Raw genomic sequence first — 16,936 nt, 5'->3', positions numbered from 1 at the left:
TGAGGAATAAAAATTTGCACAGAGCCAAAAATAAGAAATGAAAGAAAAACAAGGATGACCTTAATAAAAAAATCATAATAAAAAAGATTATATAGTATATTAGAATAGATAAATGGGTAATGAGATAAAGGAGAAATCTCAAATTATCTATTATACATGTGACATTAATATATGACAAAGACATTTATTTCAACTCAGTATGAAAAAATGATATTATATCTAAGTAATTGTTTTGGTAAATTTGAAACTCCTAAAGTAAATTGGACTCATGTGCTGCATCACATATAAAAATAAATTCCACATGTATGTAAACAAAAAAAATTACAAAGCCTATCAATACAAAAGTGAAAAGAATATACCTTGCTTTTACTCTAATAAATAAATACTATTTTGAGGTAAAGAGAAGATAAGGATTTCAAAGACTTTTATTTCTTTTTTTAGTATATATTAATTGCACAAAATAGTGGGTTTCACTATGACATTTTCATACATGTATATAAGACACTATGATTGTATTTATCACCCCTATTACCCACATGAATCCCCCTCATTGGCTCCCTTCTCTTCCCTAATCGTTAAGTCTTTTGATTACCTTTTTTTCTCTTTTATTCCCACCCATTACCCTCTCATACTCTCCTACCATCTTGCTTTTCCTATATTTTCTTTATCCATCCATCTGTTGATGGTCACCTAGGCTAAATCCATAACTTGTGTGCATGTACCTCTATTGTATGCTTTAGATAAATTCCCAGGAGTAGTACAACTGGATCATATGGTAGTTCTACTTTTAGTTTTTTGAGGAACTTCTATACTGATTTCCATTATAACTGGACTAGTTTACATGTGTGGTATGAGCCACATGTACCACAATCTTGGCCAGAATTTATTGGGGTTTTTTTTGTTGTTGTTTTCTATCATAAAGATAGCCAATCTGACTGTAGTGAGATGAAATCTCAATGTAGTTTTGATTTACATTTTCCTGATGGCTGAAGATGTTGAAATTTTTTCATATATCTATTGAACATTCATGCTTCTTTTGAGAATTGTCTGTTTGGTTCATTTGTCCATTTATTGATTGGATTACTTATTCTTTCAGTGTTTTCTTTTTTGAGATCTCTATGTAATCTACATTTTAATCCCCTTTCAGATAAATATCTAACAAAGATTTTCTCCCATTCTTTTTATTTTTTAAGGATTTGGTTATTAGCCAGGTCCCAGTGTGTCACACCTGTAATCTTAAGCTACTTGGGAGGCTGAGATTGGGAGGATCATGGTTACAGACCATCTCGAGCAAATTGTTCACCAGACTCCAGCCCCAAAATAACCAGTGGAAAATGGACTGGAGGTGTGGTTCAAGTGGTAGAGTGCCTGCTTTGCAAGCATGAAGTCCTGAGTTGGAATCCCAGTTCCACCAAAAAAATTATTCATTTATTTTTGGCAGTACTTGGGCTTGAATTGAGGGCTATGTGCTTGCTAGGCAGGTGATGTACCACTTGAGCTTTACCACCAGTCCAGATTTTCACCAAGTCTTTAAACTATCTCTTCACTCTGGTAATTATTTCCTTTGCTGTGAAGGTTTTTAATGTAATACAAACCCATTTGCCCATTCTTGCTATTATCTCCTGGGTGATTAGAGTTCTATTCAGAAAATTGTAGCCTATGCCTATATCTTGAAGTGCTCTTATGTTTTCCTCTAGTAGTTTCAAAGTTTTAAGTCTTATGTTAATATCTTAGACCCATTTTGAATTGAATTTTGCACAAGGTAAGAAATAAGGATGTAGTTGAAGCTAGAAGACTAAAGCCTTCTAGGTGTGGATATCCAATTTTCCCACTTCTAACATCTGCTGTCTTTTGTTCAGCATACATTTTTGGTACCTATGTCAAGAATCACGTCTGTTGCTATGTGGGTTTATGCCTGAGTCCTATCTTATTCCACGGAAAGCCTATAAATTGCACTCATTTTAAAAAGTAATTCCTATCAATTCTAACCTTGTATGTTGAAATGCAAAATTTGAATGCCAATACTTGAAATTTAGGAATTTTATTAAGTTATTTTTGTCTGTACCTATATTTCTTTATCAAGAGACTTCTATTGGATTAAATGAATCAGAAAATGAAAAGCACGTTTAAGAGTGCCTGGCACATGGTACACTTCCATCCTCCAAGTCTCTTATGTTTTCATTCATAATTTCCATTTCTTTCCAGTTTAGATGTATTCAGATATTTACTCTAATGCACTTTTTGAACCACTAATTTAGATCTCCATTGAGATCACAATCTCACTGAATTCTTCTTCTAAACTTTCAAACTCCAAATCATGCATTCTAGTCTTGCAAAATGATGCAAATTTAAATATGCCTTCAATATAATTACTGTCAGTCAGCCGCAGAGTTGTAGCTAAATGTGGCGCTTGTTCTAAGAATTCTACTTATTTTTCCTTTCTCTGGCTGCTGGGTTTCTTTAGGTGCTTTTTCTTTTATGGTTATTATTACTCATGACTCTACTCACCCTTAGGTCCCAGAACTATCTGAGTATCATAAATGGAAGAGTCACACAGAAGCAGAAGACACAGCAACCCTGTGGGCAGGTGACAGGTCCACTACAAAGTCATTAGTTCTGTTTCAAGGTGACAAGTAGCCTCTCTACTTGCAGTGCCTTCAGGTACAATGTCCATTGCCCTGAAGGCCTGGAGACAGGGGAACTCAATTTAATATCACAGCTCCCCCACTTCCTAGGGGCCTAGAAGAGTAAAAGTTCTGACAATAACACATTTATGATAGCACAACTTATCCTTGGCAGCAATGGGGTTTACGCAGACATCTTGGTTGGAACTCTGATTCTTGCCCCGGGTCTCTTTGACACAGATCTTCAGGTCAACATATAGACCAGGAGAGCAGTGGGCTCGGCATACTCACTCTGTTCTGCATTGTTGCTTTGATCACAACCTTGTGTGCTCACTGCTGGCTCACCTCCACAGCTTCTACTCCTGCAGGTGATGGTTGGATTGAAGTTGGGAAGGGAGGGCAACAAAATTAAGTGCTTAAACTGCCGTAAATTCATAAATCCTGACTGGTGATATTCTGGTTAGTCAGATTTTATGGTAAATGCCTTCATGATATGATGAATTAAATGTTCTTCCAATATTATGAGTTTCATATGTATGCAAAAAAATTTTGCAAACTAAAAAGAACCATAAAGACCAAGGGTAAATAGTAACTTTCTAACCTGCCAAAAGTAAAAGGACAGTAAGATGAAACTCAAAGGCAACAGATTGCAAATTAAAAAAAAAAAAGTAGGTGAATTTATTCAGGTAAGTTATTGAGAAAAAATGAAACAAAAATGAAGTGGAAAAATGTCAGTGGAAGCAGTAGAGGAAAAATGACACTGTATGTCATCAAATCAGTGATTTAGAGGAGAAATGTAGAAATTCTTGCAGAACAAATCAAAACAAAAGATTTTGGGGGAAGCGGGGGTACTGGGGTTTGAACTCAGTACTCTGTGCCTGACAGGCTGTTGCTTTATCATTTGAACCACTCCCCCAGCCCTTTTTTGCTTCAGTTAGTTTTTGGATAAACCCTCATATTTTTGCTTAGAGCCAGCTCTGGACCATGATCCTCCCACCTGTGCCTCCTGAGTAGCTGGGGTCACAGCTGTGCACCACTATGTGCAGCTTGTTTGTTGAGAGAGAGGTCTCACTAAGTTTTTGCCTGGAATTGGGCTCAAACAACAATCTTTCTTATCTCCACCTTCTGAATATCTGGGAATATGGTGTAAGTCACTATGTCTGACCTAAGCAAAGTTTTTTTTTTTAATTAGAAAATGAAGATAAATACTTTGAAGAGAAAACTTGTCCATACTCAAAATCATAGTTTAGAAGAAGAAACAGAATTGCTAAAATCAATATTTCAGCACAGAATGGAATCTTGAGTATGCCTATATAGACTATAGTAAAAAAGTAATGAGAAGAAATTCACATCTAATTTAAAATGGACCACCCTGTTTCTTTTATTGCACCCTTTTTCTTCAAAGCCAATTTGTAGCTTTGTAATTAATTTTGTTTCATGATAGCTTTCTCTTTCATATAGTAGACTAATAAGAAAAATAAGCAACACCCACCAATAGACATTATCTATAGTAGACATTGGTCCATAATTTCCACCCTCCACCTTGGCTGTTTTATAACAGGATAGCATTTTTATAAATAAAGTCAAAGAAGAAAAAGATACACATACGTAATGTTACTGACACTTCTGTTTTATTTTGCAGCTAAGAAAAGAAGTAAAGTCCTGGAAGAGATACAAACCCTTCACTAGCAGCCATGACTACAGAATGAACCTAAGAAACAACCTTAGGAATCCAGAGAGGAAGCAAAGGTCTTGATGAATTTCCTTGTGTAGCCCCATCTCAACTCAATCTACAGCACCTGAGTTCAACCATTTTAGCCACATTGTTGTAACATGTTAGATGAGCTTAGAATTAAGTTGTTTTCCCCACAATACTAGCTTTACCTCATGAGGACTTCATTCTTTAATGGAATAGAGAAAGCCAAGTATTTTTCAAAAGAAAAAAAATAGACTACTAGAATTGCTGCTGTTCATTTGATATTTACAGTAACTGTAAAAGTGAGATAAGATTAGGTATGTATATCTTCTATTATAAAACAAAAAAGTATGTTTTGCCTAGAATATATTTTCCCACATCATAGTCTTACCTCTATTCTAGAAGTAAATTTAAACATAGCATCTAATAAAATACCCTGAAGCTAAGAAAACGATCTGGGAGCCTTGTGAGACCCATATGAATGCATGTCAGTAGAACCAAGGCATGTGTAAGATACCCAAGAACACTATCCTCTTATCTTCTTCCCAGTTTTAGGAGTAAGTAAATAATGGCACAGAAAAGAACAAGTGAGACAAGGAAATTGCAAAATACACAAGACCTCTCACATAAACAGGATCAAAGATAAAGATACTGATGTCATGCTTATACCCTTTGTTCAAGATTCCACAAAGGAAAAAGCTGAAGTAGAAATTTAATTGGTTTGAACTATAAAATTCCCACCAAATAACAAATAGCACAAGAAGCATTTTCTAGTGCTCGCTTTGGCAGCAATATACTAAAACTGGAACGATACAGAGAAGATTAGCATGCCCCCTGCACAAGCATAACACACAAATTCGTGACACACTCCATATTTCTGAGACACCCTCTTGATCATTAACTTAAATATTAATGATGAAAAACAGGACTGTAAAATAGGTACAGGGTGTGGGGAGAGGTACTAGCAGGAGGGGTGAGGGTGAAGGAAGGAGATTAAGGTGACAGTATATGGTTGATGTACTTCATAAACCTATATGAAACAGAACTAAGAAATCTCTTGCAATTGCTTCAAGTGGGGTGAGGAGGGTGTTGAGGGGGAGAGACGATGGGGAGTTTAATTATAAGTTTAATTGGAATTGCCACTATGAATCCCCCCTGTATAATGAATATATCCAAATAAAAATTTACTTAAAAAAGAAACATTTTCTACTAAAGTAAGCAGAGGAAGTATTTAATTTTAGCTAATTTATTTTTTTCAAAAAAGCAAAAGCCCTCATATGGATTTTCTCATACATACATTTTTTAAGTCAGTCACAGTTACAAGATCTTATATAGCAACATTTATTTGTAGCATTTGCTGATTACTTGCTTATTAAAAAATCATGGTATCAAAATAGTTTTTAAGAGATAAACCAGTTTCAGAAGTAAATTCTAAAAAATTATTTGAATTCTGGTTGTGAGTATTATAATAAAACACAGTTACCATTTAATTTCAAATGATCAAAATATATTTTAGTTGTTGTATTCTTGGAAATCATAACTAACACTGACATACTATAATTTCTATTTTAACTCCTTAAATGCAAAGATGGTCTAAATATATATTCTATATATGCATATGTGGGTATATGTATGCAATACATTACATATGCATATATACACACACACATACTCAGATATGGACCTGATTCTTATTATCCATGATAAATATTTTCATTAGTTACTATGAAAACTGACTCCACAAACACTGAGCTACCGCTCCTACAGGAAATAAGGGTTATGTTCCCATGAACTTCTGGTAACAACATGTTTATAAGTCAGTCAACATATAGATTTTTTTATGTATGTTTCTGCTTAAAGACACCTACTTCACATATATACTGTTGATTCATTAACACTGAGCTCACAGCCAGCAGAAAGCATTTACTCATTCCTGAAGGAGGTTTCTGTGACATGTGTTTCTCTGTAAGACACGTCACAGCTGTCTTGCTCTGATGAACATTAGATGAACATTAGGCCTGGGGACTACTGTAAACACAAACTTATCAGCAAAAACACAAAAATGAAGAAAATGTGGCACTAAATACATTGTGAAAAGGAAACTTGTTTACAGTATAAGAACTGAAACAAGGAAGAGTATGTCTCGTCTGACTTCACCTAGGAATATGCACACCAAGCAATTTGAACTTTTTGCCACACTGCACATATCTAGGAATGACTGCAAACATACCCTGAGATTAGATTTTGAGGTTAAAAATAAATTTGAGCAAGTATGCAAATTTTCAAATAGGGACTCTTCAAATAATGAAGATCAACTCACTCTATCATCTATCTATCTATCTATGTATCTGTCTATCTATCTATCTGATGCCTTAGCTATATGACAGAAAGATACTCATTGGGCTGTGTAACTTGTTAATTACATTTTAAGGCAAAGAAAACTTTCTTGGAATTATAAAGTCTTTTAAATAAACATATTTTAAAAAATCCTTATATTAATTTGTTGAGGCAAGAGAAACCTTAAAAAAGCTATGTGAATTATACCTTTATTATTAGTATCTGAGTTTTAAATGCAAAGAAATATAGATACATAGTAACAAATCATTCCCTTTTATGTTTATTTTTGCTAAACCAGCCTCCAAAAGTTTACAAACCATTTTGTTTGATATAGTAGGAAACCACACAATAACTTTTCAGTTCAAGGACTCTAAAAGTAAAAACTCTTATTTCTAACCCAGCAATTTTTTAAGAAAGCAATACAACTAGTAATATAACTGTGATATTGAGTTGTGAGAGTACAAGAAATGTTTGTTCAGTAAGGCAGTTACACCCACATTCATTGGGGCAATTAAATTTTTCAATGATAAGTATGCATATGATAGCAGATACCATGTTCTTCTAACTGTTCTTCCCTTCAGCTATGGGAAAAAGAAAGAGGGAAGGAGAGGAGAAGGAAGGGAGGAATGAAGAGAGTAGAAAGGAAGGGACAGAGACAGGAGAGAGAGAACTGAGGAAAGAGAAGACAAAGCCAGGTACAGGTACTGATAGCTGTAATCCCAGCTACTTGGGAAATCTGAAAACTGCAGTTGGAGAACAGCCTGGGCAAATAGTTTGTTAGACCCCCATCTCTAAAATAACCAGAGCAAAATAGCTAGAGGTTGGTTGAAGCCTTAAAGTGCCTGCTTTGCAAGTGGAAAGCCTGAATTCAAACTCTAGTCCCACCAAAAGAGAGAGAGACAGAGACAGAGAGGAAAAGAAGGAGGAAGACCAAAAATAAGGAAGGAGGGATGAAGACAGGAAAGGAAGGAAGAAAGGGAGATAAAAGAAAAAGAGAGAAAATAGGAAATTTATGTTTTAGGTCATAAATCTTGACCTCTACAATGGTTTAAGCTATGAATACGTATTATATAATACGTATTATATAAAGACATGAACTATGCATATGTGGCAAAATGCTAAGGGAAAATATAATTACATATGTTAAGATCCTATCAAGACTAGAATTAGCCAGGCACTGGTGGTACACACCTGTAATCCTAACTATTCAGGAGCCAGAGATCAGGAGGATAGTGGTTCAAAGTCAGCCCAGGGCAAATAGTTTGTGAGACCCTATCTCGAAAAAAAAATCACACAAAAAAAGACTGGCTCAAGTGGCAAGAGCACCTGCCTAGCAAATGAGGCCCTGAGTTCAAACCCCAGTAGTGCCAAAAAAAAAAAAAATGGGAATTATAGCTCAGTGGTCGAGTCTTGTCTAGAGAACCTGGGTTTGTTTCCCAGGACTGGAAAAGGAAAGAGAGAGAAAAGGAGAGGAGAGAAGAGAGCATATCAGAATAATTTTCATAGCACTACTACTATTTTAAAATAAAAATGAGCAAAAATTAATAATAAGCAGGAAAAGCATGCTTTCAGTAGCTGACCTAGTTTTCTAAGGTCAGAAGTTTACACAATTTTGAGAGAGACCTCCTGAAGAGAAATGAATGTTGAAAACACATTGTCAACTGAGGACTTATAAGGAGTCATGCAAAAAGATGGGTCCTGAAATTCCAGCTTCATTAGCTTCACTTGAAATATACCTGTGACTTACCACACTCAATAACCATTTTTATTTAAAATTAAATTATCTTGATTCCTTCTCTATCTGTGAGGCAATTCACTTTTATCCCTCATCTTCATGCACGTTATAAGTACAGATATTTTCCAAGGATCATTCTTTAGCTTGTTGATATTCTGTTTTCCTTCAGAATCTCAGGCCTTTAACATTACCATCACTATTTAGAAATATGACTCCAAATGTTTACTTAAGAGGTTACTTCATTGTGAAATATAATTTTATAACCTCAGTTGTTGAGAATTTAATGCTTTTTCCTCTAGAATGCTTTTCTGTCATATAGAGTAAACTGTTGTCATGATAATGTAAGGAAAGACCAAAATATGCAATCTTGTTACTTTCAGGTTAATAAAATGGCACAGGGGAGTGTAGAGAACTTGCTGGCTTAGAGATACAGTGTCAGATTGGACAATCCAAGTCTTCCCAGGCACCAGAGGTCAATTGTATATGATCACAACTGTTCATTATGGCTGAAATATTAATGGGGATGATTCTGAAAAGTGTGGTGGGTTAGAACTGTTAAGAGAGTGACAACTCATTGCCATCCAGCATGGCTTTACCCATCTCATCCTCCCTCACATACTGAGAACTGGGGCTATAGATAGGAAGGAAACCATGTGCAAACTATATTATGCTCAATCTGTCCTTATTATAAAACAGGTTGCTATTACAAGCTTATATAAAATTATATACAGCAATATATTCTAATAATATATGTATTTGGTATTTGTAATCTGTATATATATACATATATGTATATTTACGTGTGCATATATACACATAAATATTTATATATGTGTGTATGCATGTGTGTATACTCAGATACACATATATGTGTATGTGTGTAATATACATATATATATATATATATATGTATGTATACTGGAGTTCATTTGCCACACTGCAATGAAAAAGTGTGTCTTTCTGATTTCTCTAATTTTATCCAGGTATATTCTTCTATAAAATATATATGTAGAGAGAGAGAGAGAGAGATACTGAGAGACAGAGAGAGAGATGATTTTTAACAAATACAGCAAATTCTATTTTACTCTTCTCAATAATTCTCACTTCACTAAACAAGTAATGTTGATTCATTCTAAATAACAGTTTTCATATTAATGCCTACCTATTTAAGCACAGTTTTGCCAATTCAAGATGAAATCACTTCCTGTGGAGGGTATTACAACAGCCTCTCAATACATTTACTTCTGCCCTACTCTCCCTTAACCATCTCATCCTGTATCCTATATACAGATTACTGCACATAAAATATTTATTTTATGACATCATTATGATAAAAAATTGATGACTACAATATAAAAAAGTATAATATATACATAAATACATAAGGTATGTTTGTGAAGCTACATATAACACAATAGTAAATGTGCTTTTTTTAATATGAAATGCTTCATGAATTTACATGTCTCTGTAGCAATCCAATTTTAATATATGTGCCGCTGAAGCGAGCATGAAAAAATACATTTTAAAATTACCATTTTAATCAGATTAAGATTGCAATTTTTGTTTTTGTCCCTCACAGAGATGAGATTGTGCATGCAATTATAGAATGCTTTGGACTGTGGCTAAAGTTTCCCATTGTCTGTCTTCCAAATTCAAAGCAATTCTTTCTAGAGTTATAGTCTTACATAGTCACTCATATACCTTACAGTACTTAGGAGAATAATGTGCAAATAATATTCACACCATATTTTTATCTAATAAATATATTAATAGGAAGTCACAGCATGTGAAATGTGTGTCCAACATGGATCTTTAAAAAAGGTGCTTATATCTCTGTGCTGAGTCCTAATCTGTGAGTATGTGGGTGTGTGGAGTTGTGAAATTTTATCAAGCTATGTGCTCATGACATGAGAACTTTTCTGTATCTATATTATACTTCAATAAACAGTTTAGAAAATTAATCTGTGAGATTGTGTCTTAAAGAAGTATTATTTCTAACAATGTAAGGCAGTCCCCCATAAAGTTTCTTTCATTAAAACTGCACGTATTGTTAAACTAAGGACAGTATTTCATAGAAAAGCTCACACAGAAACTTCTTTATCTATTGGTCGTCCAATATTTTGGACTCTATCACTTCATTTTATCTACCAGTGTTTTAAATGTATGACTGGGGAAAGAAGAAAGTGAAATAAATATAATGTTTTTCTAAAAGAAGTCATTAGGACTGGAGATGTATCTCAGTGGCAGAGTGCTCGCCTTGCAGGCACAAGGCTTTAGGTTGGATCCCCAGCACCAAACACATGAAAAGGCATTGAACTAATGGGATGTAGGGGCCATGTAGAGAGCATAAAATAGATAGAGATGCAGTGTTGTAATTCCTTCATTCTAGAAGGTTGAATTTGATTCTTCTGGGAAAAGCATGAGGGAGAAGAAATCCGTCAATCTGTGGATTTTTTTGCATCATCTGCACAGAACTGTGATTAATAAGAGATTGTGTTCTGATTGCAAAGGCTTTGCTTCTTTAATGCCATCAAAGTAACCAAGGTCTAGGAAAGTATTTCCATCATATACAATGATATAATTCTAGCTTTACATTAGCTTCTATGAAATATTACTCTACCAAAATCTAGGTAATATATTTTAAAAATCATCAAGCTGTATCAGTAGTTATCAACAGTGTGTTCCCTTCCCCCCTCCGCCCACAGGACATTTGATAATATCTAGAAACTTTTTGTCTGTGACAACTGACCGCAAGATTCCTACTGCATCTGTTGGGTACAAGTCATGATGCTGCAAACATTTTACAATACAGAACCGTCACCCACAGCAAAGAGTGACATAGGCCAAATTTCTTTCTTCTTTTTTTTAAGATCAAGTTTCACTAAAGTTCACTTTAAGAAACCTTGACATACAAGTCTGGGCCTGCTTCTAGTAGTCATGCATCCTTGGGAATATAATGAACATATTTTAAATGAGATTATGACAATGTGTGTGAGCATTTAAAAATTATAAGAATGAACTATAATAATATAGTTGAGCCTTTTAAGACATAGAAAGAACTGTTTTAGCCCATCATGCTATTACCATTTTAAAATAAGTATTCATATAAATATATTTTGGTATACTCTAAGCTATGTAGACACCATCTCATATATATCATAATATCAGTATCTTCATAGTCAGACAGGAATAAGCATATGAAAAACTTTGCTCAATTAATGAGACATTAATTCACTAATATGGACTTATTCTTGGAAATGAAATAAACATGGAAAAATGTAATTGAATAAAAATATCACATGAACTATGATTTAGGACCAAAATGGAAATAAACTAGAAATCAATAATAGAAAGATAATTGATAAAATATCTCCTGACATTGGGAAATTAAACACACCCCTAAATAACTCATAGACCAGAGAAGAAAGCTTAAAAATGTTTTCAACTAAATGCAAATACATTTAAAACATATGAGATATAGATAAAGCAGTGTTTAAAGGGCAATACTTTGGTATGATTAATCTTCTGTCAACTTGATTGAGCTTAAGGGAGGCACGGACAGTTGGAACATTATTATTTCTCATTGTGTCTGTGAGGGTGTTTCCAGAAGAGATTAGCATTTGAATCAGTGGACTAAATAAAGGGTATGGCCCTGACCAAGGTTTGTAGGCATCATCTACTCCATTAAGGGTTCTAAATAAGACAAAAAGACAGAAAAGGGTGAATTAATTTTCTCTGTTTGAACTAGGACATCTCATCTGTTTGCTTTTGGATAATGGTACTTCTGGTCCTTGGTCCTTTACCTCCAACTAGAACTTAAACCATCTCTCTTACCCCACCAAGAAGGGAATGACTTGAAGTGAATTATATTATTTCTTTTGCCTAGCTCTCCATGTTTCAAATAGTGTGTTATGGGATTTCATGACCTTCATAGTATTGAATATATGCTGATATCTATTAATTTTATTTCTCTAGAGAAAATCTGACTAATACAAAATGCTCATATAAAAGAGAATGATCTACAACTTAGGAAATTTCATATAGGTTACTGAAAAACTGAAGAAACTATGCAAAGAAGAGAAAATTAAAGCTAAAACAGAAGAGTTTTAAAATGTATACAATAATACATCTTGTAAATTACAGTTTGGACTGTAACTCATGCAATATGATTCTGGTTTCTTGGTGCTTAACTCAGACTAGAACACTGGAAAGACTAGTACGTGAAAAATGTAAACAGTGATATAGACAGTAATAAGCATGAACCAAAATGAATAAAGCATGTTCAACAATAACAGTTCAGTTATAAAAAGGTTAATACTTAGGTATAGGATCATGCCATCTGCAAAAAGCAATAGTTTGACTTCTTCCTTTTCTATTTGAATTCCTTTTATTTCTTGCTCTTGTCTTACTGCTCTGGCTAGGAATTCCAAAACCATATTAAATAGGAATGGAGAAAGCAGACAGCCCTGTCTCGTTCCTGACTTTAAGGGGAATGGTTTAAATTGTTCTCCATTCATATGATGTTGGCTCTGGGTTTCTCATATGTATCTTTATTGTGCTGAGGAACATTTCTTCTATTCCTAGTTTCTTTAGAGAGTTTATCGTGAAAGGGTGTTGGATTTTGTCAAAGGCTTTTCCTGTGTCTTTTGAGAGAATCGTATGGTTTTTGTCCTTGCTTCTGTTTGTATGCTGTATTATGTTTATGGATTTATGCATGTTGAACCATCCTTGCATGCCTGAAATGAAACAACTTGGTCACGGTATGTGATCTCTTTGATGTGTTGTTGAATTTCGTTTGTCAGTATTTTGTTGAGAATCTTTGCATCTATATTCATTAAATATATTGGTCTATAATTGTCTTTTCTGGTTATGTCTTTATTGGGTTTTGGAATGAGTATAATGCTGGCTTCAAAGAATGAGTTTGGTAGTGTTCTTTCCCTTTATATTTCCTGGAAAAGTTTGAGAAGTGTTAGTGTTAGTTCTTCTTTAAAGGTCTGGAAAAAATTCAGCCATGAATCCATCAAGTTCCAGGCTGTTTTTGTAGGAAAACTCTTTATTATATATTCAATTTCATTGCATGTAACAGGACAATTTAGGTGGTAAATACCTTGATTCAATTTTGGTTGGATATATGCATCTTGGAATTTCATTTAGACTTTTCCAGTTTACTTGAATATAAGGTTTCAAAAGTACTCTCTACTGATTCTCTGGATTTCCTTGGTGTTTGTGATTATGTCAACTTTTTTATCTCACAGCCTTTGCCGTGTCCCACAGATTCTGGTGGGTTGTACTTTCATTTTCATTAGATTCTAGGAACTTTCTGATTTCTACCCTTATTACTTTGGTTACCCATTGGTTTTTCAGTAGTGTGCTGTGTTTGAATATTTTCTGAGATTTATTTTGTTGTTGAGGTCTAGTTTTATTCCATTGTGATCTGATATGATGCAGGGAGTTATTTTGACTTTCTTGAATTTGTTGAGACTTGCTTTGCTTACTAAAATATGATCTATTTTGGAGAAAGTTCCCCAAAAACTCTACCAGAAAACTATTAGAAATCATAAACTCTTTTGGCAAAGCAGCAGGATACAAAATGAACATACAGAAATCAGTAGCTTTTCTATATATACCAATAATGCACAGACTGAGAAAGAAATCAGGGAAACAATCCCATTTACAATAACCTTCAAACACAATGAAGTATTTTGGATAAATTTAACAAAAGAAACCAATGACCTTTTTAACAAAAAGTATAAACCACTGAAGAGAGAAACTGAAGAAGACATCAGAAGATGGAAAGACCTTCCATGCTCATGAATAGGTAGAATCAACATTGTGCAAATGGCCATACTACCAAGAGCAATCTACATGTTTAATGCAATCCCTATCAAAATTCCAATGACATTCTGCACAGAAATAGAAAAAATAATCGTGAAATACATATGGAAACGCAAAAGACCTTGAATAGCCTAAGCAATTCTGAGCAAAAAGTCCAATGCTGGAGGTATCACAATACCCGACTTCAAACTATACAACAGAGCCATAACAATAAAAATAGCATGGTATTGGCATAAAAACAGACATGAAGACCAATGGGTCAGAATAGAAGATCCAGACATAAACCCATGCATCTATACCCAACTGATTTTCAACAAAGGAGCCCAAAACACATGATGGAGAAAAGACAGCCTCTTCAACAAATGCTGCTGGGAAAACTGGACATCCACATGTAGAAGACTGAAACTAGATCCCTGTCTTTTATCCTGTACCAAAAGTAACTCAAAGTGGATCAAAGACCTCAATATAATGCCCAAAACTTTGAAACAACTCCAAGAAGCAATAGGAAATACACTGGAACAGATAAGTATAGGGAATGACTTCCTAAACAGAACTCAAAAGGCTCAGCGTCTAAGAGAAACAATGAACAAATGGGACTGCATCAAACTAAAGAGCTTCTGCACAGCAAAAGAAAGTCACCAAACTGAAGAAACAGCCCACAGAATGGGAGAAAAATCTTTGAGCTACTCATCCGATAAGGAACTAACATTCAGAATCTACAGGAAATTAAAAAAAACTCAGCCCCCAAAGAATCAACACCCCAATGAAGAAATGGGCACATGAATTAAATAGGGAATTATCAAAGAAAGAGGTACAAATGATATAAATACATGAAGAAGTGTTCAACTTCCCTGGTTATAAAAGAGATGCAAATCAAAACACTTAGATTTCATCTCACCCATTAGAATGGCCATAATCAAGGGTAATAACAACAAATGCTGGTGAGGACGTGGCAAAACAGGATCCCTTATACACTGCTGGTGGGACTGCAGATTAGTACAATCACTGTGGAAAGCTGGAGATAGAACTGCTATATGATCCAGTCTCCTGGGCATCTACCCAAAAGAGTGTAAGACAGGATACAATAGAGACAGACACCTGTGTACTGATGTTCACTGCAGCACTATTCACAATAACCAAGTTCTGGAAAAAACCTCAGTGCCCTACAACTGATGAACAGATCAGAAATGGTAGTATATATACACAATGGAGTATTACTCAGCCACAGGGAATAATGACATGGAATTTGAAGTTAAATGGATGCAATTGGAGGTATCACGTTTAGTGAAATTAACGAGGACCAGAAACACAAAAGTTGCATGTTTTTTCTCATGGTGGACTATAGATCCAAAAATAAACATATACACAAAAACAAGCATGATCATATACAAGCATGATCATATACATGAGATGTAGAACATGTTTGTAACAGTGGCACTACTCTATGGAACTTGGGGAAAAATTAAATGAGGGCTGGTAGAGTTACTCAAGAGGTAAAGTGCCTGCCTAGCAAGGCAAAACCAATAAGAATAATAATAATAAAAGATTAAATTAATAAGGATGTTAATCTAAAATAAAAAGTTATTTGATGGTATTCTATAACTATAAAGCATAAGAACTTAACAAACAACAAATAAAGTGAATATGTTGAAAAAAAAAAGCTTGGACCAAACACTATTCTTTTCAGTTAAGCATTATAATAACTGCCTTTAGTGGTATGAAAGAGATAAGATGGCTATTATTATTGCTTTGTGTGTGTGTATTTGAGACTGAGTCTCAATATGTAGCTCAAGCTGGCCTTGAACTCCCAATTCTACATCATCAGTCTTCTGAGTGCTGGCACTAAAAGCATGAACCACCACTATTATTACTTTTGTTCAACATTTCACTAGAGTGCCCAAGTGTAGTAGTGGAGTGAAAACATAAATAAAATAAATTTAAAATCATAAAGATTGGGAAAAAATAAAAAATACTTTCAATTAATTTAATTGTTCAAATAGAAAGCCCAAGTGAATTTACAAATACATTATTCATGCTAATAAATTCATTCAACAAGTTTGCTAATCTATAAACTCAAAAAATACAAATCTCCATTCTATTCTTCTGTACTAATAATAAACTGATTTTAAAAATCCATGGGATTTGGAAGAAAAGCAAAATAAAATTTCCATGTACCAAAGGAATAAAAATGTTAAGGTACTTAGTAATAATGAATAATGTTGCAAAACTTAATGGAACCTAATAGAAGTGAATTTAAGTACAAGTAAATATATACTGTATTCATGGATATCAAAATATACAAGTTAATCTATTTTTTGCAGTACTAGGACTTGAACTCAAGGCCTTGCACTTGCTAGGCAGGCACTCTATTACTTGAGCCACATCTCCAGCCCATTTTGCTTCAGTTATTTTGAGAATAGGGTCTCACATTTATGCTCAGGCTGCCTGGACCATGTTCCTCCTATTTATGCTTCCTGCATAACTGGGATGACAGGTGCACACTACCTCACCCAACTTTTGCTTACTGAGATGGAGTCTCCAAAATCTTTTGTCTGACTAAGCTTGAATCTCCAATCTCCACCTCTTGAGTAGCTAGGATTAAAAGCACAAGCCACCACTTATCTGCATCTTTAATCCAACATTCACACATAGTCAGTGATGTTTTAATTGTATTTTTGAAAATGATTCTACAATAGATCTTGAGGAAAC

At 34.4% G+C, this 16,936-nt stretch overlaps 1 protein-coding gene and 1 non-coding gene across 3 annotated transcripts in view; one reads left to right on the top strand and one right to left on the bottom strand.

Annotated features, from left to right (window-relative positions):
* Window positions 1-16,936, bottom strand: part of Hnf4g (hepatocyte nuclear factor 4 gamma) — a 132,493-nt gene that overhangs the window by 35,602 nt on the left and 79,955 nt on the right. The window lies entirely within an intron of this gene.
* Window positions 5,095-5,199, top strand: LOC141422002 (U6 spliceosomal RNA). Its single transcript, XR_012446671.1, has one exon. It is a non-coding gene; the product is annotated as a U6 spliceosomal RNA (small nuclear RNA).

This window comes from Castor canadensis, chromosome 3, assembly GCF_047511655.1.
Source record: "Castor canadensis chromosome 3, mCasCan1.hap1v2, whole genome shotgun sequence".
Lineage (NCBI taxonomy): Eukaryota > Metazoa > Chordata > Mammalia > Rodentia > Castoridae > Castor > Castor canadensis.
The sequence above is the reverse complement of the archived record's forward strand: the minus strand, read 5'-3'. Positions and strand labels throughout refer to the sequence as shown.